Below are 27,393 nucleotides of genomic sequence, written 5' to 3' on the forward strand. Positions count from 1 at the left end.
AGAGCATGCTAATGAGCTTCAATCAAGTTGATTCCATTTGTATTAGATCAAAAAAAAATTCTATTTAATAATGAAATTTAGCCCATTTCATTTGCAGTTGATTAGGTTAGGCATTTGATGGATTTATTAGCTCACTAGTTCTCAAATATCTGATTTTTAGACTAGTAATTTATTGCTATTTTTTAGCATGGGTTAACAGAGGTATTTTTCTGTGATTCCACTTGGAATGGAGACCAAAGACATCCCTAGTCAATAAAAAATATGTCCCATCCAATTTTTATTTGATTTTATTTTTCATTCAATGAATTATAATTTTTTATATTAAATCTGTAACATCCTGTAGTAAAACAGGGGATCCTGTAGGAGAACTAGTACATCCTGTAGCGACCTGTTCTAAGCCCAAATTGAGAAAAATCATCGTTGAAGCTAGGATTAGGCCTCTATTTGACCTCTGTTGGGAACAGGTTCCCATAAGAGCCATTTTTTGGGCTAAAAGCCTATGTTTTGGGGCCGAAAGCCTAAATTTTGTATAAAGAATGTAAAATCTCTGCATTTTGTGGTCGCGGAGCACGAAGATATCAAGAGTCATTAAGGGTTGTTTGCCCTTGTTTTGTAAAAGATCACGTCGGCTGTAAATATCCACCCATGGTCCATGGACCATGGGATTGTATAAAAAGAATGTAAGTAAGTAAGTTCTAAGTAGTTAAGGGGAGTAGAGTTCTAAGAGCTTTTGAGTCATAAAAGAGTTAAGAGCGAGAGTCTTAGCGTAGGTAGAGGCTCTGCAGTTAAGTGCGTAAAGGCCTAGGGTAGCAGTCCGTAGTTGAGTGCGTGGACCCCTATAGCTATGTGCACAGGGCAGATAGAGTCTGTATTGGAAACCTGAATCATCAATAAAGAGAAGTATTCTGAAATTACTGTGTATTTTGTCTCTGGTTATTATATGCGACTATGTTATGTTTAGTTCTGGGTTTACATTATAATCCTAAATTGATGCACGAATATATATGTTTCTAACTGTTATTTGAACAAAATTAAGAATACATGTTTACGTGAAGATAATCTTAAATGCATGGTAATGTTGGCAAACACTTAAGATATTATGGGAACTTATACAGTAACATAGATAAAGAGGCACGTGAGTGCCTAAATCACTGATTAGGGATGCGCAAAGGATAGTCATATACCTTCGTGAAGGTTCTGAAGGGCAGAAGAGAAAGTACATTGATAAGACCTAAAGGCTTATCGATTTAAGGGATTAAGGTATAAAAATCAACATCACAACCATCTCAGGGTGCGGAAACTTGGTTCCTACATCCCCCCATACTACTTCGGGTGAGACTTCGGTTTGCACTCCGTGGACTGATGCTAAAAGGGCCAATAGTGTAGGAGTTTTCTTGGTTGACTAACATTGAACTTGGGTCAGGGTCCATCAAGCCAACAAATGCTTTCATTGCCAGGATCGGGATCTGCATGAGAGATGTGTGATGTAATATCACTGGAATCCAACTAAGGAAGAGATCGAGGACTAGTTAGATAGAAAAATCCATGAATTCATGGTGCAAGAGAACAGGAATCCGAAATTGATGAAAGAGAAGTGGTTGAAAAGATATCTGCATATAGAGATACACAAAAATTTCTTATGTTACTTCCTAGTTGAGTTGTATGAGTGGATCACGAAGTTAGCGAACAACCAAGGGAGGTGGAGGCTCGACAATGCAATTGTCTAGACCCTGGACTTAGTACGAAGATTGCAAGCCTCTGAAGATAAGATCGCTCGTGTTGTTAATCATTGGCTCGATCACATCATAGCAGGATTTGTAACTGAGTTTGCGATCGATACTTTAGTCAGTTATAGAAAAGCAGAGCGACACTTTTTCAAGGGCCCGTGAGGTAAATATTTGAAATATTTAAATACATGGATTAAGATGTTATTATGTGAAAAGTGGGTTATGCAGTTACCTTGATGTTTGGGGCTACGCGAAGTGGAAGGACTTACAAGAACGAAGGAAGAAAGGGCCCTGAATATAGCCCGCTGATTGCACCTCCTATGAGTGACGACAAGAGAGTAGCATAGGCTTCTTTGCGAAGCACTGTTTAGTTGATAAAATAGGGGTTCCTGTGAACACCACATCCACCTACACCACCTCCATATTCACCTCCATCGCTTGTGACCTCACCCACACCACCATCACCTCCATCGCAGTTCAGTATGGAAAATTCAGTAAACTTTCCACTGTTCAAAGGCTCGGGAAACGAGGACCCGGACCAATTTTGGTTCATTGTGAAGGCTGTATGGGAAGCTCAGGGCATCACAGATGATCACATGAAGAAGGCAGCATTGGTTAGTTCTTTAGAGGAGCGTGCACTAACCTGCTATATTAAGTACTCTAATGGTAACCCAATAACTACGTTGGTAGAGATCCAGACCACGCTGAATAAAGAATTCAGTAGGCCTAAGTCGGAAGTGCAGTCAATTGTGGTGTTCAAGGAAATTGCAATGAAACCATGCGAGACACCCTGGGAGTTGGATCAGAGATTGAAATGTACAATCCGCAAAGATAATATGAATTTGACAGATGGGCAGCACCACGAATGGTTCATGGCTTCGTTCCTGCCTCACCTAAGGGTTGCACTATCACAATAGAAGATTACAACCCAGGCGGAAGTCTTGGAGATTGCAATGAGACTACATGAGACACCAATGAAAGAGCTGAATTTGGGGGTTCAGAAGATTCACGTGCAACTACAAAACGTTTGCTTAGGACTGCAGAGTCTGAAGAATGATAAGACAGTTCGGCCAGAGGTGCGCGAAGTGAAATGGTTCCTGAAATGTAAAAGTCAGGGGCATGACAAAGACCACTGCCCGGTCTTTGCGAATTATGTTGTAGCAAGAGGACCAATGCCTCTAAGGCTGGAGGCTCAAGTAGGGCCAAGCGTGGGGCCCATGCTATGGTGTGATATATGTTAGGTAGCAGTAAAACATACGACTGCCAATTTCCATTTGCTGCAAAAGTTTGTACAAACCCCGCAACAGTTATTCTACAAATCTTGTAAATCAGTGGGGCATGATGAGCATAGTTTCCATAGCTATGAGTTGATGATGGGAAAAACACCCTCCTACAGAGTTCAAACAGAAACACGGCCTCCTGTTTAGGGTATTGGGATAACACGAACAAGATTTCAAGGGTGCGGACGAGGTCAGGGCGGAGGAGGACTTGGTAGAGTTCGGGGACATGTGATTTGTTACAATTGTGGAGGACCAGGACACTATGCCCATGAGTGCACTACCCTGACACATCTATCTTGCCAGTATTGTACTCTGTTCGATCATGAGATTGAAGATTGTCTTGCGATGATAGCAAGGATACCTAAGAAGGGGGCATAGCCTCTGCAACCGACTCAAAACTTGCAGATGATGAGGGATGAGCCTTGCGAAGAGGACCCAAATGTGAATATAGTACTACGAAGTGGAGTTGCAATGGATGAAGATAAGGAGGGACATCCTGAAGAAAGTACATGAGTATGCAAATCCCTAGAGAAGGAGGTTGAATTTGATCTGGAGCGTGGGTGTGAAACATTTATGGAAGTGAAGAAAAGATTCACTGAGGCCTCTACCTCAGGAAGCCAGGGTAAAACTGTTGAAGAGATGGACCCTTCTATGCTTACTACCTTCTTAGAGACCTACATGAAGCTATTGCATGATAGCAAGGCTGTAAAAGGGTTACATGAACTAATAAATAGGTGTGCTGGGAGAGAAAATGCTCCTCGTGAACCACACATACTTAGAAATATTGGTAAGAATAAGCCAAGGACAGGGCGTGAGAGGAGACTCACCGCGCAGATAGGAGAATATGAGATGGATCAAGTTATTCTAGATCTAGGGTTGGACGCGAACGTTTTTCTGAAGCAAACATGGGAGCTGATGGGGAGACCCGCACTGCAATGGTCTCTGATTCAGTTAAGAATGGAAAATCCGTAGAAGATTATCCCTATGGGACAATTGCAAGGAGTGACTATAGATATTGAAGGCCTGAGCACATTGGCTGGTTTTGAAGTAATAGAAATTGTGGATGACAGTAACCCCTACCCTGTGCTCCTTAGGATTGATTAGGTTACTGACATGAATGAGGTGATTAACTTGAAAAAGAGAAAGATGATGTTTGGAAAGAAATCACTTTGCGTAGTGGTACCCCTGGATCCCACAGAAGGATTGTGCTATACTAAACTAGTTTGTGGTTACAAAAGCGATGACGATTTGGACCATACATATAAAATAATAGTGTGAGACCAAGATTGGGTGAATCCAACAGCAGATGGATGTATTACATGGGATTGCGAAATTTCCTACACCTCAGACTTGCATGAAGAATTGGAGCGTTGGCAGAATCAGTTACATGAAGTAACTACACTGAGTTGTAACATAATGACTAAGTCAGTGCGATGTGTGTCATCAGAGGTAAGAAATCTTGCCTCTTATGATGGTTTGAATGATGTGGATATGTTTTTGGATGCATTTGAAAGGGAAGTACTAGAGAAACATCTCTTTGAGGCTTTGGATGGGCATTGCACTCTATGCCCATGAGATGGTGGGGTACGCACAAAGATAGTTTTGATGATTGGCGCGAATATAGGAGGATGATGAGAATACGTTTTGGATGATTGAAAGTACGAATGACAGACAAGTATGATGGGAGGGATGATCCATGCTATCACCTAGCCAAATGGACTAAGGCTTATGGAGCGGAGCCCCAACCTAAATGGGTGCACCTGTTTTGTCATACCCTGGATGTCATACAGATGAACTGGTACTTGGAGGGAGAGCTCTGCCATGGCACTGAAGAGTGGGATATTTTGCGCCAGGGGTTCATAATGACGTTCAACTTTGAAGATGGGTTTGACTGTATTGATGAGGCGTTACAAGAGGTTAGAGTAATGATCTTTAGGATACCGCAAGATCCTTTGGACCTGATTCAATCTGATTGGACTACTCAACTGAGCAATGCGCTGGAATGATATAACATGACCATTGAAGAAGAAGATGAAGATCCTCAAAAGATTAATATTCCAGAAACTGAGGGTAAACGCGAGGTAGAATGACCATAGATAGAGAATCTAGACATAACCGCACCACTGAAAACTAGATAGATAAACTTTGGCACTAGGGCAGAACCGAAATTCGCAAAGATTGGAGACTATTGGGATGACATGATAGTAGATAAGATCGTTGAATTGCTTCGTGAATACCAGGATTTGTTCCCTACAAATTTTTTTGACTTAAAAGGGATAATAGGGGACTTGGGCATTATGAAGATCACGCTAAAACCCTACGCGAAGCCAGTTAAGAAAGGCCTTACCATCTCAATCCAAAGAATAAGGAGAAGGTCTGCTTAGAATTAGATATGATGCTCACAGCATGCATTATTAAACCAGTAGAAGAATCCGATTGGGTGAGCCTAATGGTAGCATAGGAAAAGAAGCATAAGGATGAAATAAGGATATGTGTAGACCTCAGGAAGTTGAATGATGCATGTGTGCATGATCCTTTCCCGAATTCGTTTACTGATGAGGTATTGGATAATGTAGGTGGCCAAGAAGCGTACTCTTTCACTAATGGGTTCTTTGGGTACCATCAGATCAAAATCGCACCTGAAGATAGAAGCAAGATGACCTTCACGACTAAATGGGGATTCTTTCTGTATACCCTAATGCCTTTTGGGTTAAAGAATGTGCTTGCGATTTTTTCGTGCGTAGTCATTGCGGCATTCAAAGACTTCATTCATAAATTTCTGGAAGTGTACTTTGATGATTGGACAATATTTGTATTGGTAAAGCACCATGTGGTAACTCTGCACTTGATGCTAGATACATGTCGGAGATACTAGATCACGCTCAACCTGAATAAGTGATTGTTTAGTGTCCCTTTTTGGATCCTACTGGGTCACATGGTATGCAGTCAGGGATTGATGGTGGACCCCACAAAGATTGTGGTGATAATTAAGTTGGAGGTGCCAAGGAGTGTGAAGCAGCTGCGCGCAACATTGGGACATACTGGGTACTATAGGAAGTTCATCAAAAGCTATGCCCAAATCACCACGCCTATGGAAAAACTGTTGAAAAAAAATGTCACGTTTTGCTGGAATGATGAATTCCAGAAAATCTTGGATGTGTTGAAGGAGAAAATGTTCATCGCATTGATCTTAGTCTTTCGGGATTCGAAGGATTAGTTTCATGTACATGTGGATGCGTCATGTATTGCGCTGTGAGCAATACTAAAATAGGCTGGTGAGGGAGACTTGGACCACCCTATAGCATTTGCAAGAAGGAAGTTATCCAAGGATGAGAATAACTATTCCACCACAGAGTGTGAAGGACTAGCTATGGTATACGCACTCCAGAAGTTCAGGCACTATTTGCTGGGTGGACATTTTAAGATGTATACAAATCTTTCTACATTGAAATACCTGGTCAGTAAGCCTGTGTTTGGGGGGAAGATCTGTAGATGGTTGTTGTTGTTCCGGGATTATGATTTTGAAGTTATTATGAAGCTTGGAAGGTTGGACGTGGGCTCGGATCATTTGTCATGCATCGAAACTGGAGAGGAGCTTACTAATCTAGAGGAAGGGTTGCCTAATGCGTAAATCTTTGTGGTGCATGTCACGGATAATCACTTTGAAGATATCATACACTTCCTGATGATAGGAACTGCTCTAGAGGGATATACAAGTCAGTAGAAGAAGGAATTAGTGGTGTAGGTGACAAACTTTTTTGTTATTGTAGGGAACTTGTATAAAATGGGGTTTGATGAAATATTGTGACGTTATGTGCCGAAGTTTGAAAGAGGTAGTATCCTCGTTGATGCTCATAGGGGAGCCGCGAGAGGACATTACGCAAGAAAAGCGACTGCACAGAATATTCTATGCGTTGGGTTGTGGTGGCAAACCCTTCATAAGGATTTGAAAGCATATTGCAGAGCATGTGATGTGTGTCAAAGGACTGGTAGGCCATCATGGAGGGATGAGCTGCCTCTAAACCCATAGGTAATGTTATAACCTTCCGAGAAATGGGCAATAGATTTTATGGGACTGATTCAACCTCAAGAAAAGAAGACAGGTGTGTGGTACATTATCACTATGACTGAGTACTTAACTCGATCGGTGGAGGCACAGCCTATGAAGGACTACACAGGCTTGACGACTGTGAAGTTTATTTTTGAGTATGTATTGACTAGATTTGGGTGTCCAAAGATTTTGATGAGTGATCGCGGTACGCACTTTCTTAATGAAACAATCAGCATGTTAATGGAAGAATTTCAGGTGTATCATCAGAAAAGTACACCTTATCACCCGCAGGCTAATGGGACAGTGGAAGTGTTCAATAAGATACTGGAGAGCATGCTGACAAATGTTTGTAATGCTCAGCGAAATGATTTTGATATGCGGATACCCGCGGTGCTATTGGCTTATAAAACAACTTGCAAGAAGCTGACTGGCCAAACACCTTTCAAGCTCGTATATGGCATTGGATCGGTGATGCCGATGGAATACATTATGCCTAGTCTGTGCGTAGCAGCATTCAAAAGAATGACGAATCACGAAGCCCTGGAAGAGAGGCTTCGGCAACTCATAGAGCTTGAGGAAGAAAGGTTTTTGGCTGGATTTCACCAATAGGTTCAAAAGGAGCGTGAACATGGCATGATCGACACATTAAAATCTGCATCTTCAAGATAAATGATCTGGTTTTATTGTATGACAGTAAGTTTGATAAGTTTCGAGGGAAATTTAGGATGTACTCGCTAGGGCCCTATGTCATCATGGAGATTATCGATGGTGGAGCAATTCAATTGGTTAAATTCAATGGAGAACCTTTCCCAAGAAAGGTGAATGGAAACAGATTGAAGGCATACACCAATGATCTGGATAGGTGACTCTATGAAGGAAGCATAGTATTAGTGCTCCACGCAGCTGCAAGGAGGCACGAGACTATAAACTACATTGCTCGGGTTGGGGAGGTACGCGATGGGAAAAATTCACGGAATGAAGGAATGTCACAGTGTCCACAACAACACGCAGAGAGCTGTGCTACCAAGATAGAAACCATGCAGGGAAGCTATAAAGTGACCATTAAAGTCATTGTTCATGATTTGACAGCGAAAAAATGACCAAATGGAGTGGGGGGCGGCATTTAAGTCGGAATTTATGGGCAAGATCTTTGAAAATATTCTGCCAATCTAGCATTAATGAATCGATTTTGTGGGGAACGGTCAGATTTGAATTCAAAAATGCCTGTAAATTACAGATGGCCACCCAGCAAAAAACACTTGGCATTTTTAGAATTGAGTTGTTGAGCTCTCAGGCGCGTGTGGACCGTGAATAATTTGTAGTGTTGATAACGAGTTCTGTGTTTGAAAATCTGCCAAAGGCGACGTAGGAGTTTTTGAATAGCATTATATCGATGCCCACAAAAGCCATGGATGGTGAAGCAGTGACAACCGAGGGAGCTGTACCAGAGGTAGCAATGACAATAGAAGGAGCTGCCCCGAAAACTATGAGTGTTTAATTTCCAGCCGAAGTATCGAAGTCACCACAGGTGCCTAGGCCGAGGCCTACCTCGACCAAGGAGGGTCCAAAGAAAAAGAAGGGCAAGCTGGTCGCGACATTGCAGCTAGTGCGCGCATCACCCAGAAAGCACCCACATAAGGATAATCCCACTGCATAGGAAAAGGGAAAGATGATTAACCTAGAGCCAGAAGAAGAGGTCGAGGATATCCCAATGGATGATGAGGATGTTGGGGTGGAAATAGAGGATGTTGAAATTGAGGGGTCTGACCCCATCACTAAGCTTCTTGCATATGTTCCTCCATGCAGGGGCAAGACCAAGGTGCCCAATGACATTGATGAGAGTAAGGTCACCCTGCACACACCCCTCTTACCGGACCAAATTTTGTTTGAGGGACCGCACTTGGGGTGTGTCCCCCTTTTGAAATTAGAAGACAGGGATTTAGTAGACATAGAGAATTTCCCTCATTTAGCAGTGTACCAAGTCATGCATTGTGTTTTCCATAAAAGCATTGGAATGACTGTGTTGGAATCGCAGAATTCGCTGAGAGGCATGGATAAGGTAGGATTGCTCAACCTGCTATGGGTGCTGCATTACAACCATGCGGTCATCACAATGGTAGTATTCAAGTAGCTGTTATGATTGGTACATAATGGATTTTTGTGGATGGAGGAGCCAATACCCATCATTGATATGCTGATCCATAGGATCATGTGGCTGCCATACACAAGGGAAAATCCGACCATGTGTTATAGACATTTTTGTGCCTTACAGCCATAAGCATGAAATGTCCATAAACCAAGGGATCCTAAGTCCCTAAAGATGTTGTTCCAGCTCTTAAAGAAACAAGGTCAACCAATGACAGCTTCTCCCAGAAGTTCTCCACCAGGAACTGCTCAAAACTAGTCAAATCAGGATCAATTCAGAAGCTCCACTGGCTGACTGCGTTGCAAAGCACCAAAATACACTGGCTAGGTGCGTTGTAGCGCACTTGAATGCACTACCCAGGTGCGTTGAGCGGGAAATGACAAGTGGCAGAGTCATTCAATGAGGTGGAGAGACAATGGAAGCTTCCAGAATCTTCTCCAATGACACTTGCCTCACTGAATTCGACCAGTGATGAGTAAGAGGCTCTCAGTCTCCAAGTGGAAGCAAGAACTGACAGAGAGAAGCCACAAGTCAAAACATAAGCTGACTCATCCTCTCTGCTTACATCTATATATGGATCCCTCATCCCAGAGATCCAGAGGCTGGAATTTTGTACTTTGCAGAGAATTGCTGTTGGTTTTGAGATTGAGATTAGTGTATTGGGTGATTTATGCTTTGTTGGAGGTGAGGAAGGGATTCCTTTGCTGGGAGGTAGATGCTGGATCGGGACTCACTTGGTTGTATCTCCTCCTGGATCTTCTTATTGCATTAATAAAACTATTTGAGTTTCTTCTACATGCTTGTGTATCAATGATGTTTTGTTATATTTGCATGTTTAGCTTAATCTGATCCTAAGCTTTTTATGAATGTAAATCTATATCTTCGTGTAGTTTCTCTCTTCTGTGATCTTGCAGGAACTTGGTGAAGCTGGGCCGGTAAGGGAGCAGGTAGCTGGAAGCCAACAAAGAGGAGAGCGATTGGATCAACAAACTAGCGCAAGACACAGGTTAGTTTATCCTTCCTCTTCGTTTACATTTCATAAAGAAGAATACACAAGTAGTTTTTCCTTGTTTGTTGCTAAGGCACTGTCACACCTTAGAGTGGGATAGGGGCGTTCTGAATAGATACTTTTCCCAACAACAAAATGGCGACTCCGCTGGGGATCGTGTCTAGTTAGTTTGTTTATGTTTCTTTTGTTGTTTGCTTCATAAACACAGAAGTAGTAATCGAACTGCATTTGCCATTATCAAATGCCAAGTCGCTGCTACTTCAATCCACCCTTTGGATTTGTTTATGATTTGAACAACTGATCCACAAATGCTCTAATTTCCCTTTGTGATAGCTCTTAGTCCTCCTTTAAATCATCCCTCTAATTGTACCTTACTGATAGCTTTTACTGGGCCAAAATCCATAGATTAAACTGCAAACCGTGACCCAGAACCCGGATAGAAGTCTCGTTTCTGCCCCAGCGCAGGCTCTATGAAGAGGTTCTGCGTTTCAACGCAGGTCCCGAGAGGGCTACCTGCACTGCAATTTAGTTTCTCTGTGCAACAGGTGCGCTGATCAACCCTTGCCCTGTGTAGCTGAGGTTCTTTGCTTCATTTTGTTCAGTTTGATCTCTGATTTTTGCAGCCTGTTATCAGTGTGTGTACCTATCTGAAAACCCCTTTTCTCTACCTTAATTCCGCCTCCTTTGTACAAAAAGACTGTAGATGTTCTTTGTGTATTTGTTACATCATTTACAGTTTTCCATTGAAAAGTAAAATAGTCATACTGTCGTCCTTAGATTTAGATCTGTCGTAAGTGTCGATTTTGATCTTAGGAGAAAGTTTCTTTGCTGTTGACAGTTGATTATACTTTTTACTTTTGCTTTGGTTTGAATTTGTCTCTTTCTAGTGTTGAAACGAGTGTTTACTTCAAATTCATAAAGTGTCGTAATCTTCTCTACCTTTTTGATTTCGAAAAATAAGCTTGTTTGTGTTTTTCACTTGAAAGCAAATTCAAATTTGTACATCAACTTTCTTTTTAGGCATCAATATTAAGAAAGTGAAAACAAATACATGCATATGTGCATTTGCATATTGATAGTTTGTATGGTTTGATTTAGGAAAAGTGCATTTACAGTTTGCTCTTTGCTCTTTGAGAAAAGATTGTGTCTTTCTTTTCCCCTTGTAGTTAGGATTTTCATTGTTGAAAAGAGATAAAAGCTTGCTTATCATCTTTAGATTGCATTTAGGAATTATATCTACATCTCGTGGTGATCCAAAAAGGCAAACTTCTAAGAAATATCAACTTAAAATAAATTGAATGAATCTAACAACGCTTTGGAACTTAACGCACAACATAGAGGTCTAGGCTAGAGACGTGTTCCGGCGTCGTAAAGCCTGGTAACTGTTGTCCTCACTGATGGTTGGGTGATTCCTCCACTGTGAGACGATACGTGCCAGTATGGATTGTGCTCCCACGTACCGTCGAGTATATATTGGGAGACCCCTATAGGCTTAAAACCTTTTATCCATAGGAAGCCGTGTCGACTGCCCTACTGATCGCAATGCACCGAACACAGCATTCGGGAAGATTGACTGCCATACCGTAAAACGTATTCTGCAGTTTTGTGATTGGTTTGGCACACCCTCTACCTAGATCTTCAGAGTAGTCCCTTTCGTTCCTTTTCAGACTCCTTAACGGAAAAGGTCCATCTGAGCACTTGTCACTTCAGGCTCATTAAAAATCGAAGGAGACTAGAGTCATCTTTTGTTTTTTCTCGACTCTTTAAAATTGAAAAAACAAGTTGTGTCCAAGCGTCGTAAAATTTATTTTAAACGGAATATTCATACCCTTTTCCTACGTTGATCTTAGGTTGAGAAAATGGAGTCTACCAACCAAGGAATTCCCCTTGGTGGAAATCCTAGTCCCTTCTCCTCTTGGGGAGATGTTGGTGCACCCCATATGGCCACATTGTTGCTTCCAGGACTGACAATTGGCTTGCCAGTCTGGCTCTTCTCAACCAATGTCGTTCAGAACACCACTATTCCTGAACAATCGAATCAACCGTTAGACCGGTCCAGAGTTACCCACCAACCTTCTACTTCCTCTAATTCTTCCTCTCCTCCTTCCTCTTCGCTTGATGGGGCTGGCAAAGCCAAAAGTCAAGTTCCTAAGGAGAAGAAGGAAAAGAAGAAGAAAGAGAAGAAGAAGAAGGAGCCAAAAGCGACTGGGGGCAAACGAGTGTTGTCTAACGAAAATCCACACACTGCACTGACCAGGCCTAAATCGCCATGTGTCATTTTCAAGGGAGACCACTTTCACAGAGATTGTCCTTGCATCCCTCGGATACTAAGAGACTGGTCTCCCCATTTGCACAATCAGGTGGCGTCAACCTCTGATTGCCATGTTGAAAGAACACCGTCAACTAGCGGAAGTGAAGTCCCAGGACAAAAAGGGAAAGCTAGATCTCCCTGTAAACTGTGCGAAGGCGATCACACCATCCACCGTTGTCCCTTCTTAGATGAAGCTAAAAGAGTTTTGGATGATCGTCCGGTTTCACCGTTACGACTCCCTCCTGGATATAAAAAACTCTTGCCGAGTCCTTCATTAGTTGAGAATCCAGCTGGCCCGCTCAAGTGGTCAGCTGAAGCGCCTGTCATTGAAGATGAACCGGCTGAATCCATACCCGACGAAAGTCAAAAGGTCGAGGCGGCAGTTGACCCGGTCTTGCCTTCAGAGGATTTATCTTCGAATGACACAGTCACTGAAGAGAACAAGGATGACACCGTCCAAATTCTCTTCATCAACACAGACTCCGACGAACACGGGGGCAACCTACCCATTCCTTTATCGCAGGAAGGAAGTTCGTCAGAGCCGTACCCGGCCGTCTACTCGGTCCCACCTCCAAGCAACCTAGTTGTCTCCTTCGACTGGAATCAACTAGGCAGACCCCGTTTACCAGCAAGCATACCATTCAGAATTATCGTCCAAATATATAGAATGGTCATGGCTGGTACCATCATAGATGAGGGGGCTTCTGTGAGTATCCTTTCCTCTACTACTTGGAAAGCGCTTGGTTCGCCATCGCTTTTGCCTGAGATGAGAAATCTGACAGGCTTTGATAAAGGAACCAGTCGACCTTTAGGGATCCTCCCCAATGTGCCCATAACATTGAAAGGGAAGACCGTTCAAATGAACGTAATGGTCATTCGAGGACCCTTGGATTATAACCTACTCCTTGGATGAGACTATATTTATTGCATGGGAGCCATCGTCTCCTCACTCTTTAGAGTAATGTGTTTTCCGCACGAAGGAAGAGTGGTCAAGCTCGTGGACCAGCTTTCGTTTCCCGGATCACGCATCGCAAATAGTCATATACCATCCCTAAATGGTCTCTTCACACAAGAAATGTCTCAACCCACGGTCCGTCCTCCCGATGTGCGCGAGTAATTCGGAGGGATATGACTGGAACCCAGGGGGCATGCGTCCTGGTCTGCTTCGGCAGGAAAACTTTGGGTATAGAGTAGGTTTCCGCGGGAGAATATGACTAGTCTGTACCCCGTCCGTGATTGGAAGAGGGGTTATTCTAGAACAAGATTCTCTTGTCAAAGTTATGTGTGTGGAGCTCGTTGTCGCTCACCTTTGTTTATCTCGGTAGACATCGCCGAGGAAGAGTTTCATTTGTAACGCAAATAAAACAATCTTTGGGTAACCTGTAAGAGGCAGCACCCTTCCTGATAAAACAAATGTTTTGTCAGCTCAAATAAAGGGTGACCCTTCCTGATAGAACAAATGTTTTATCAGCTCGAATAGAGGGAGACCACGAAACTCTGTTTTATACCTGGGGGCATGCAAACCGTTTGGAGTGCAAGCAAGGGGCGACTATTTATTTTTTAAATTTTTAGGACTTCTAACCCTTTAAACTCGTAGGATTAGTCGTTTCCTAACTTGCATAAAGAAAGGATGTGGGGCAAAAATCTAAATGTTGCCGTTTTATATGAGACATTCTTATCATATGACTGGATTATCGAGAAGTTTTAGCACATAGATCAAGCTCATTAAAAAATAAACATAAGACATGAGCAAGTGTTTCCACCCGCGTTTAAGCTCGTTAAAAAATGAACTATCCTCCGGTAAATAACCACTGTGAATGTAACATTATCAGCCATTAAAGCCTTGGTCGTGTTTGCACCGTCACCTCCACTTTTCCATTGGCCGATCATTCACCTCCATTTGATTGTTTACCCATTTTGAGGAACAGCTGCGAAGAGTGATTTCACTAGCCATCCTTGTGAAACTGCCGTGCTTGGAAAATTCCAACCCTTACCTGGAATTAGCTGCTACCCATTTTATCACTCGTTCCTCAAAAGACGAGTCTTCTTTAAGCTCTTTTCATCTGACTCGTAAAATATGAAAAGATTGCCGAGTTTTGGCCTTCCAGCTCGTTAAAGCTACCGGAAGAGCTATCCCTCCTCTAGATTTTAATCTTTTTGGACCTGAGGGATTATTGCACAAAAAGATCGAGCGCTTGTTTTGTTCGGCTCGTTAAAACTGTCGAAAATTCATTCCTTCTGTATTATTTTATACTTTTTCGGGCTTAAGGGATTAGATGACGAAAAAGGAATTCCGGAGTTAACTTTACGTACCTTTTCAGACTCTCTAAAAATGAAAAGGACCGAGTTATCTTTGTCGTTAGACTCGTTAAAAAGATTAATAGCGACAAACTTGTCTTTAGACGAGAACGAGTTTCACTATCGCTAGGCTCGTTAAAACATAGCGATGGGTTTTCCCGAAGGGCAAATTATAGATCAAGCATATGTTATCCTCCTCAAACTTGACAAAAATAAAGAGGTACTGGTCAGCAATGACTGGGGAAAATTGGGAAGAAACTCAAAGAATCTTTATTGGTAGCAAGTCGCTCTTGAACATGACACTTCCACTCCGTGCCTGAGTCGGGTTGGGTTGTTTCATTCATTGGTCACATCACCATGGTCTCGCCATACCATCCACATTTGGGGTAAATTCTACCGATCCATCACATAAGTGTCGCCGACATGTTCAAGAGAAGTCATCCAGATAAGTCAACCGTGTCCCATCCACTGCCATACATTATACTTCATTCTTTCATGACCGCCACCCTGAACCATATATCATCAATTCGTTTTCACCTCCATCAAAATCATTTGCTCCGTTCCGTTCATTGATGTGGGATTCATCAAGGCCCTCCTTTGACGGATCGCTTCTTGTCGACATCAGCTCATTATCCAAGAAGTTGATCTAGGAACACCCCATTCAGTACTTTGAAGCTTGCATGCCTCAATGGCAAGTTTCTCACTTCCGGCGACAAGTATACATCAATGAACTTCGACCGAAAGATTTTGCATGGTGTTCGACGCCAAGTCCTTTATTCACACCACGTGAATTGTACTGCAGTACCTTGAGGGTCATCATCCTTATCGGTGATTCCTCTCGCGCTTGTTAACAGTTTACATCATCGACTGGTAATCAAGCGATGTCTTTCCATGTTCGACTTCAAAACAATTTTCACATGGATCGACTTGTACTTCGAGTGAAGATCGGACGATATTGAAGACCCCGGATCTAGTTTCATCCATCTGGGCTGCGATATATATTCAGGAAAAATAAAGACATTGACATGTACAACATTACAGCACAGATGATCATCCTACCAAAGGATGATGACTTCATCAGAATCATCAGTCTACCATCAGACGATTGTCTGTTCTATGTACATAAAAATGAATTTATAAAGCTGAGCATGGGAATGCCCGCCTCAGCTAGATCATGAAAAAAGTATGAAAATAATGTATTGTATTGTATCTTATTACAGGTCTCCTCCAGCATTGAAAGAACTTCGGATCATCCTAATAAAGAATTTCACCTGATAAACAGCCTCATACTTTAGGGGGAAACTGTTATAGACATTTTTGTGCCTTACAACTATAAGCATGAAATGTCCATAAACCAAGGGATCCTAAGTCCCTAAAGATGTTGTTCCAGTTCCTAAAGAAACAAGGTCAACCAATGACAGCTTCTCCCAGAAGTTCTCCACCAGAAACTGCTCAAAACTAGTCAAATCAGGATCAATTCAGAAGCTCCACTAGCTGACTGCGTTGCAGAGCACCCAAATACACTGGCTAGGTGCATTGCAACGCACTTGAATGCACTACCCAGGTGCGTTGAGCGGGAAATAACAAGTGGCAGAGTCATTCAACGAGGTGGAGAGACAATGGAAGCTTCGAGAATCTTCTCCAATGACACTTGCCTCACTGAATTCGACCAGTGATGAGTAAGAGGCTCTCAGTCTCCAAGTGGAAGCAAGAACTGACAGAGAGAAGCCACAAGTCAAAACATAAGCTGACTCATCCTCTCTGATTACATCTATATATGGATCCCTCATCCCAGAGATCCAGAGGCTGGAATTTTGTACTTTGCAGAGAATTGCTGTTGGTTTTGAGATTGAGATTAGTGTATTGGGTGATTTATGCTTTGTTGGAGGTGATGAAGGGATTCCTTTGCTGGGAGGTAGATGCTGGATCGGGACTCACTTGGTTGTATCTCCTCCTGGATCTTCTTATTGCATTAATAAAACTATTTGAGTTTCTTCTACATGCTTGTGTATCAGTGATGTTTTGTTATATTTGCATGTTTAGCTTAATCTGATCCTAAGCTTTTTATGAATGTAAATCTATATCTTCGTGTAGTTTCTCTCTTCTGTGATCTTGCAGGAACTTGGTGAAGCTGGGCCGGTAAGGGAGCAGGTAGCTAGAAGCCAACAAAGAGGAGAACGATTGGATCAACAAACTAGCGCAAGACACAAGTTAGTTTATCCTTCCTCTTCGTTTACATTTCATAAAGAAGAATACACAAGTAGTTTTTCCTTGTTTGTTGCTAAGGCACTGTCACACCTTAGAGTGGGATAGGGGCGTTCTGAATAGATACTTTTCCCAACAACACCATGGCATTTGGAAAAAAGGATGGCAAGCATGCCCTCGTGGAGGCCATGAAGGAAAAGTTCAAGTTAGCAAAGAAGCCACGCAACTATTCCATTAGAAGTAGCTTTGACCACGGGGTTAAAGTGGTGACTCATTTCTTGGCAGGGAAGGTTATGAGGAAGTTTCACACATATGAAGTGTCGACACTTGTGATAACTTTAGTGGTCCAGTGCATGGAGGGAATTCAATTTAACTGGCCATGCTACCTTTGTGGTGAGTTACTCGTGAACTGCCACGAGGCACAAGATCTCAGCAAAACTTTCCACTATGCATGGCTATTGATGTCCATAGTGTTGGTTGCATGGGAGCTACCTGAAGACAGTCAGTTTCCTCCGATCGCGTCGAATCTACCATAGGCAGCGAAGTTCGCTTCACTGTGGGCGACTAAGGATCCTTAGCGGATAAAGGAAAACAAGATATTTTGGATCTTGATGGAGATGAGTGTGCATATGGCCATCAACCGCAAGCCGCAGTTGTCACCTACAAATTTCAACAAATTGCAGGAGTATGTGGAATTCAAGGTTGACTTCCACCATGTCTCAATTTGGGCACGGAAGGACCCTGAGAAGAAATGGCACGAACTACCATACCTGGCCATGGATGATGCAATTGAAGCGGTCCTTGACCGCTAGTCAGCAAAGTGGCACATTGCCTCAAACTTGGCAGCAGGATTGAGTAAGTCCGCCATGCAACAAAAGAAGGAAGAGGCCAAGCTGAAGATGGAACAGTTGGCCATGAAAAGGAGAAAGTAGGTTGAAGACAAGGCTAAGGTAGAGCACGTTGCTGCGCAACAGACAGGTGGATACGAAGGAGAAGAGGAGCACGACTCTGATAGGAGTCAGAAGTTGCCTTCCCCGAAGACAGAGGAAGAGGATGAGCAAACGAAGAAGGGTGGAGCGGACCCGGAAATGACTCCGTTCCGCATCAAGCATATCAAATATCTAGAGAAGGTAGGGCCCTGGAAGAATTCCAAGGCTAGTAAGACATCTTTGGATTTGATCACCCTAATAGAGGGGGATCCAAATGATATAGGGGACATGGTGCAAGATGCCACCACAGAACTGTTGCACCAGTTCAAACAACAGCAACAACAGGTGTTGGGAACTATTTAGATGGGTCTACGTGAGCTGTAGATCCACACATCACAAATAAAGACCAGCACGACGCCCACCAGTTAATGGCGCATGGCAATTTAGAGGCCGTTGGGATGCTGTGCACGAGGGACTCCTAAGCCATAGTGCTTCCAGATGGAGCACTGATGACAGAGACTGAAGCTGATAGGCCAGCTGTCAGCACACTCAAGGGAGTTGGGCTCAACTTGGCTACGCTTCCTAGCAAGGCACTTCACCTTCTACAGAATGGTGTGATCGTGGAACTTCGGGCCCATGAAAAACGCACTTTGTAGGTAATCAAAGAACAAAATGTAAACAACACCCAGATGGTTGTGCAATGAGACTTCAAAATCACCACCATGAAGGACCTTACAGACAAGAATCAACGCATGACCAAGGTTATGGATGAAGCATGCAAGACTATCCCGGAGCTGGACATTCACAAGGCTGAACCAGTACATGTGCGGGTTCGGAAACTCGCTGCGGGAGTGTGCAACACACACACAAAGTTGGAAAAGGTTTAGCTGGAGCTGAACCTCAAAATCGCAGAATTGCAATTGAAGGCCCAATCTTTGACTCCACCGGAAGTCAGAGAGTAGTGCTCGACTGTTGTGAAAGATGTGATAGTAGCAGTAGAGAGTGTAGTGACGGACTGCACAATGCTCTTCGAACAATCGCTCGAGGTACTCACTTACCTACAAGAAGACCCCAATGTACATAGGCTGGAAACAGAAGCGCAGGAGCTGCAGCAGCGCTATGACGAGGTCAAAGCAACAGTGTGTACTGTCACCATCACGTAGAGGCTATAAAAACTAAAGGAGGCCAAGGCATTAAAAGAGCAGGGTGATGCAGATCAGCTCAAGGAAGCCATGCTGAAGGCTTGCTTAAAGCCTTGGCTAGATGAGGCCTATGTGATCATGACCATTATTGAAGGAAACCTAGCTAGCCTATAGAAGACTTAGCAGAAGCTACAGGTTGATAGTGTAGGGCCAGCGACAGAGCAGTCGGTTGAGGAGATGAAGTAGGCGGCAATGCAGTGCACCACCAAGGTAGTAGTTTTTTAGGTTGAGCTGGGAGGTCTTCACGACAAGATCTTCACACCAGTAGAGTGACTCAAGGGTGAGTCACCATGTTTGTGTTAGGGGGATGTTAGGAATAGGTTCCCCTAAGAGCCAGTTTTGGGGCTAAAAGCCTATGTTTTGGGGCATAAAGCCCAAATTTTGTATAAAGAATGTAAAGTCTCTGAATTTTGTGGTCATGGAGTGCAAATATATCAAGAGTCATTAAGGTTTTCCCACCTTTGTTTTGTAAAAAGTCATTTCAGCTGTAAAGATCCACCCATGGTCTGTGAACCATGGGATTATATAAAAAGAAGCCAAGTAAGTAAGTTCTAAGTAGTTAAGGCGAGTAGAGTTCTAAGTGCTTTTGAGTAATAGAAGAGCTAAGATTGAGAGTCTTAGCATAGGTAGAGGCTCTTGTTTCTGAGAAAACTAGTGTTTTTTCAATCTGCTAGTCCCACTAAGATTGTTAGCTATCTTAGAAACAAACAATCCAAGCAATTTGCGATTTCCTTTATGTATGATAGATAAGAGAGAAGTAAAGGGGACCAACCTGGGTCTTCCGCTTGACTCCTTGCTTGATTTATCTCTCCCTTGGTAGAGCTTGCAACTCCTCTCCTACTTGTCCCACTTTAGAGAATACCTATAGAGACAAAATAACAAAACACCATCAAAGCATCTTGATCTATAATATCATAAACAATGCAGAATCAAAAATACATTGAACATACAATTGCATTCACAAATAACAAGATTCACAAATACATGATTGTATGGAAGAAAACTCAAAGAATTTTATTAAAATAGAAGGTAGAATTACAACCCAGCAGTCTGATCCAGCATCATTCTCCCAGCATGAAAGCCCTCTTCACCTCATGAAAAGCAAGATCACCCAACAATACAATGTCTCTTCTCAAAGATAAACCAACAACACTTCCTTACAAATTACAAAATTCCAGCCTCTAGATCTCTCAGATGAGGGATCCATTTATAGATGTCTACAAGGGTGTGATTCAGCTTTGGGTTTTTGATTAGTGTCATTCCACTTGTAGTTCTTGGTTCCACTTGGAGATTTCATTGATCTCTTACTCATCCCTGGGCGAATTCAGAGAGGCAAGTGTCATAGGATAAGTTTCTAGAAGATTCCATGAGCATCCACTTAGCAAACTATCTCAACCATTTGTCCATTCTCGCTCATCACACCCTATAGAAGGCTTCTTCAATATGCATCACATTTGGCTAGTGTAGTAGCCAGTATGCATCACATCTGGCTAGTGTAGCAACCAGTATGCATCACATCTGGCTAGTGTAGCAGTGAAAAGGGTGGCTAACAGAACCACTCATTGTAGCTAGTCCTCAAAAAGGTAAACAATCAAGTGAAGCATATGATCGGCCAAAAGAATGGAGGTGATGGTAGGAACACAACCAAGGCTCAAAAGGCTGATAACAGGGCAATCACAAAGGTTATTTACCGAGGGTGGATTCATTTTTTAATGAGATCGAATCGGAAGAAACTATGCTCAGTGGTAGGTTTATTTTTTAACGAGCTTGAACCTTGTGGAAACATTGCTCATTCCAGCAGCTAAAGATGTCTCTCATTGGTAGGTTCATCTTTTAGTGAGCTTGAACTTTATGATAACCTATGCTCAGTTTCCTTTTTATGCAAGCTAGGAACGACCAAACTACAAAGCTAAAAAAACTAGAAAGCTAAGGACCTACTAAGGTTAGGTAGGATGGTTTTGTCTTTTGTCTAGAAAAAACCCTTCCTTTGGTCTGTCTGGTGTGTAGACATTTCCGGATCAACTGCCTAACCTAAGAAGTTAAAACTAAAAAGCTAAAAAAATCTAAAAAGCTAAGAAAAGAAATTGGTCTTTTTTTGCTTGTGTAAAAAAGGTTTGCATGCCCCCAGGGATCAAGAAAAGGAGAGCCTCCAGGTAACCATATGGAAGTCACTGCGGTTAGGCAGGATTGTTTCTGTCAGCGGTTAGACCAAAACACTTTCTTGGCTTTGTCCCAGGAATGAGTGGACAAAAGTGAATGGTGTGAGATTACACTTCCAATCACATAACCTATAGGGAAACCTATATTTTCACTTGGGTTCGTCTAGATGGACAAGGGTGCATGCCCCCTAAGCTTCGTTACATTCACTGGACTACTCGCGGCAATTAGGTGGATGGAATGAATGTTGAAGAGACACTCTTGATGCAAAGAGATCATTTAGGGATGATGTTTGACTTAGCTTTGTGTTTGAACTGGGAAATGAAAGCTGGTCGATAAGCTGTACCATTTTGCCTTCATGCGGGAAACACATCACTCGAAAGAGTGTGGAAACAATAGCTTCCATGCTATATATATAGTCATGTCCAAGAAGTAGATTGTAATCTAATGGTCCTTGGACTACCATCACGTTCAAGTGAACAGTTTTCCTTTTCAAAGTTATTGGCAACTTTGGAAGGATCCCTAATGGTTGACTAGTTCCTTTGTTAAAGCTTGACAAATTCTGTGTCACAGGCATAAGTGATGGTGAACCAAGCGCTTTCCAAGCAATTGAGGAAAGGATACTCACTGAAGCCCCTTCATCTATGATAGTGCTAGACATGATCATTTTGTAAACTTGTACTATGATCCAGAATGGTATATTAGATGGAAGGCAGGGTCTTGCTAGTTGATTCCAATCAAAGGAAATGACTAGATGCTTTGATGGTGAGTCGCCATTTTGTTTTTGAGAAAACTAGTGTCTTTTCAATCTGCTAGTCCCACTAAGATCGGTAGCTATCTTAGAAACAAACAATCAAAGCAATTTTTGATTTCCTTTATGTATGATAGATAAGAGAGAAGCAAAGGGGACCAACCTGGGTCTTCCGCTTGACTCCTTGCTTGATTTCTCTCTCCCTTAATAGAGCTTGCAACTCCTCTCCTACTTGTCTTGTTTTAGAGAATACCTGTAGAGACAAAATAACAAAACACCATCAAAGCATCTTGATCTATAATATCATAAACAATGCAGAATCAAAAATACATTGAACATACAATTGCATTCACAAATAACAAGATTCACAAATACACGATTGTATGGAGGAAAACTCAAAAAACTTTATTAAAATAGAAGGTAGAATAACAACCCAGCAGTTTGATCCAGCATCATCCTCCCAACATCAAAGCTCTCTTCATCTCATGAAAAGCAAGATCACCCAACAATACAATGTCTCTTCTTAAAGATAAACCAACAACACTTCCTTACAAATTACAAAATTCCAGCCTCTAGATCTCTCAGATGAGGGGTCTGTTTATAGATGTCTGCAAGGGTTTGAGTCAGCTCTGGGTTTTTTATTAGTGTCATTCCACTTGTAGTTCTTGGTTCCACTTGGAGATTTCATTGATCTCTTACTCATCCCTGGGCGAATTCAGAGAGGCAAGTGTCATAGGAGAAGTCTCTAGAAGATTCCATGAGCATCCACTTAGCAAAATATCTCAGCCATTTGTCCATTCTCGCTCATCGCACCCTACAGAAGGCTTCTTCAACATGAATCACACCTGGCTAGTGTAGCAGCCAGTATGCATCGCACCTGGATAATGGAGCAGTGAGTATGGTCCAATTTTGGCTAGTTCTGAGTGCTTTTTCAGGTGGAACTTCTGGGGAATGATGTAATCAGTTGACTATGATCCTTTAGGGTATGAAACAACACTTTTAGGGGTTAAAGAGCCCTTGTTTTATCGACATATAAGATTGGGGTTGCAGCGCCCAAATATGTCTATACCAGCTTGACAACTGAGTGAGCAGATGCCTAAGGTAGAATTCCGCAACTGAGTGTGCGGACCCCCGCATCTGTGTGTGCAGGGAAAATATAGTATGTATTGGAAACCTGAATCATCAACAAAGAGAAGTACTCTGAAATTACAATGTATTTTATCTCTGGTTATTATATGTGACTATGTTATGTTTAGTTCTGGGTTTACATTATAATGATAAATTGATGTGCGAATATATATGTTTCTAACTGTTATTTGAATGCAAGTAAGAATACATGTTTACGTGAAGATAATATTAAATGCATGGTAAAGTTGGGAAACACTTAAGATATTCTAGGAACTTATACAGTAAAATAGATAAAGAGGGATGTAAGTGCTTGAATCACTAATTAGGGTTGCGCGAAGGATGGTTGTATACCTTCACAAAGGTTCTGAAGGGAAGAAGATAAAGTACATCGATAATCCCTAAAGGCTTATCGATCTAAGGGCTTAAGGTGTAAAAATCAACATCACAACCATCTTAGGGTGCGGAAACTTGGTTCCTGCATTCTCCCATACTGCTTCGGGTGAGACTTCGGTCCACGCTCTGTGGAATGATGTCGAAAGGGCCAGTGGTGTAGGGATTTGTTTGGCCGACTAACGTTGAACTTGGGTTACGGCCCATCAAGCCAACAACCTCCATGCCATCAAGACCATTTTAACCCTCTTCCTCCATACCTGTCTCCCCTGCTAAAGAAAAAATGAGGATTAGCATTTGCATTTATAAAACAAAGAGATTAAAGAAAAAGAGTTCTTTTAGATTCACACATGCACATAGTAGTTAATACTCCCTAGATTAGACTCCATGCTTAGTTTGTGTAAATAATCACAAGTGATAAATAGGGTTAAGTTAGGTTTCTTTTACATTTAGTTCATGATATTTATGCAATTAGAATATGTTTCTTTCCTTGTACTTTATTTCTTGCAATAGGTTAACGTTTCCATTTCAAGAATTTCTTTTTCTGCAATTAGTTTAGGATTTGATTTCAGTACATGCACTCCATCACATCATGACAACAAAGGAAGGACACATTGTATGTTGCACATATAGTGCTGATACCTCTTATGTTTGTACAAACCCCGATTTGATAATTAAAGTCAGCAGCCTTGGGATTTATAGCATTCTTGTTGCAATACCGAGGCTCATCAAATATATCTGATTGAAGAGTACCTTGCTAATGGAGGAAAGGTCTCATCATAATGAATTCCCTCCATCTGAGATAACCCTATGGCCACATCCCATATACTGCCTGCTTTACCTTATAAAGCCATCTAAAACTCACCACTAACATGTCTTTTGGTCTTGGGACCACTTCCCAAACATTTTTTCTAATAATGGAGTCATACTCCTCAACCATGGCATCAACCCAGACTCGTTGTTGCACTGCTTTCTTGAATGAGGATGGCTCTACCTCTACATTCTTGCTCATCAAAGCCATGTAGCCAGTGTACTGATCTAGTGACCTCTACCTACACTATGATGTGGGCGCTCCCACATTCTCTCTAGCATCATGCATCAATATGTCACCCTCTCTAGTGCACTTCCTTCTATCTTTGGAATTCTTTACATGAGTGGTGCTTCTCCTATCAGATCCTTTACATGTGCCTACTCCATATCATCTTGAGGTTCCTCCTTTGAAAATAAAATATCCTCATATGCATGTAACTGAATATCCCTCTCAAGGGACCATCTCATGGCCTTCTCTTCATCGAACTTCACATCTCTACGAACCATTTTCATCTTGTTGGATGGTAGGTACACCCAATAGTTGTTGGGATGGCATCCATGAGGTGAATTATGTTAAGTTTTGAGTCAATTTTGTAATATCTTTGTAAAGAATGTAAAGTCTTCATGAAATTTGGAAGCGGAGTGTGAAGCTAGTATGATTCCAAGGGACATTAGTCCCTTGTGTGGGTAGGTGATAGAGTGGTTTTGAGACCCGCTCATGGTTCACAGACCATGGTATTGTATTGCAAATGCTATATATAGATAAGTTATAGCGATTCTTAGAAATCAATAAAGATAGAAGAATCATTGTAAGGGAAAGGTGCTAAGGATAGGAAATATCTGTTTCTTGTACTTAGGCAAAAGGGGAAGGCTCCTCTAGCTGAGTGGGCGGAGACCTTGGCAAGTCCACAGGCGGAGTGCGCGGGCCCCTACAGCTGAATGCGCAGAAAGAAGAAGTATGTATTAAACCATTTATGATTAATAAAGACTATTTTGAGCCAATTCCAATGCATCTGTGCCTTGTTTATTACTTCTTCTAAGTTTCTATATCTTTGCCTGCTATTATGAATTATATGAATTAATTCTTGTTTAATGTGTGAAAATAATAGATCTATTTCTTTTATGCATGTTAAGTATAGTTACAGACCTTCACGAAGATCTGGAATTCGTTTGAATAGATTTACAGTAGTTGTTCAATCAAAGGGTTAAAGGTGTGCGAAGGTTGATCCAAGCCTTAGGAACTTCGGGAATCTCACACACAAGCCTCTGGATGCAGAAGGTTGGTTCTAGCATCCCCAAATATTACTTCGGGTGAGAGTACAACCTGCGCTACACGGGTTGTTACCGAAAGGGCCAACAGTTAGGGTTTTGTTGTATTGGCGTGAATAAATCTAAACTTGGGTCAGGCCCCATCAAGCCAAAAAATGGTTCCGTTGCCGGGACTAGGATCTATTTGAGGAATGTGTGTGAAGTGGATCCTACCAAAACCAAAATCAAGAAGTGGATCGATTAGAAGTTACACACGTTTGCAGCTCAAGAGAATAGGAGCTCGCGATTATCTAAAGAACATTGGTTGAATATATACCTGTACACAGACGAGACATAAGCCTTTTTCTGTTTCTTTCGATGTGAATTGCATGAGTGGTTATCTAGGTTAGCAGATAGTCAAGGTATTTGGAGGCTTGATGGTCCTATTGTTTGGACTCCAAAACTAGTGAAGTGCTTGGAAGCTTCAAATAATAACATCGCACGAGTTGTTGATCACTGGATTAATTGCATTTTAGGAGGATTTGTCACTGAGCTCGCGATCGATACAACCATCAGCTACAGTGAAGCAGAGCGCAAGTTCTTCAAGGGATCACGAGGTAAGTAGTTAAGATCCCTGAAAATTTGGATTAAAATTCTATTGTGCAAAAAATGAGTTATGTCACTACCTTGATGTTTGGGACTACATGAAGCGGAAAACCCTTCAGAAGGAATGAAGCATCGGGTTTTGAGTACAATTCGCTATTGGGATCTCTTGATAGCAACGATGAAGGAAGTGTTTTAAGATCACCGTGAAGTGCGCTACATATCGTAATCCATGGTATCTAGGGGATACCCCACCCATCCAATCCACCGCCACCTCCACCTCCCTTGCATACACCAACACCTCCACCTCCACCTCCACCTCCACATCAGCCATTTTCTATGGAAAATACCATGAAGATGTCAATATTTAAAGGGGTAGGAGAAAATACCCCGAGCAGTTCTAGTTTATTGCATATGCTGTGTGGAAGGCACAACAGATCACAGATGATAACATAAAGAAAGCGCAACTGGTCACAACATTACAAGATAGAGCGTTGACATGGTACATCAAGTTCTGCATTGATAGATCCACCATGATGATGGCAGAGACCTAACAGGCTTTAAACAGAGAATTTAGGAAGCCCAAATCCGAGGCATAGTTTGTAAGAAAGTTCAAGGAGATATAACAAGGTGTAAGTGAGTTTGCATGGGATTTCGATCAAAGGTTGAAGTGCCTGATTTGGCAGGCCAATATGGTGATCACAGATTCCCAACATAGGGACTGGTACATCACATCGCTCTTATCGCACCTAAGATTTCTTCTATCATAGTAGAAGATAGGAACATAAGCAGAGGTTGTGGAGATCATGATGAGGTTGGAAGCCTCACCAGTTCAGGATATGAACATTGGTGTGCAACAGATTCAGTTGCAGCTGGAGAGCCTGCACATCTAATTACAAAGCTTGAAAATGGAAAAGAAGCTCAAGCTAAGGTGCGTGCTAAAGTATGGTGCATAAAATGTAAAGACAAGGGTCATGATAAGAATCAATGCCATATTTATCGAAATTACTTAATCGGAGGAGGTCTTGTACCATTGAAGTTTGAAAACACTGTGGGACCAAGCACTGGAGCCCCTTTATGGTGCGCTATTTGTCATATAGCTGGAAGACATGGAACGGATAATTGTCATCTATTGCAAAAGTTTGTTC

Source organism: Pinus tabuliformis, chromosome 1_1 (genome assembly GCF_031772625.1).
Source record: "Pinus tabuliformis cultivar Carrire ecotype Pingquan chromosome 1_1, CPIR1, whole genome shotgun sequence".
Lineage (NCBI taxonomy): Eukaryota > Viridiplantae > Streptophyta > Pinopsida > Pinales > Pinaceae > Pinus > Pinus tabuliformis.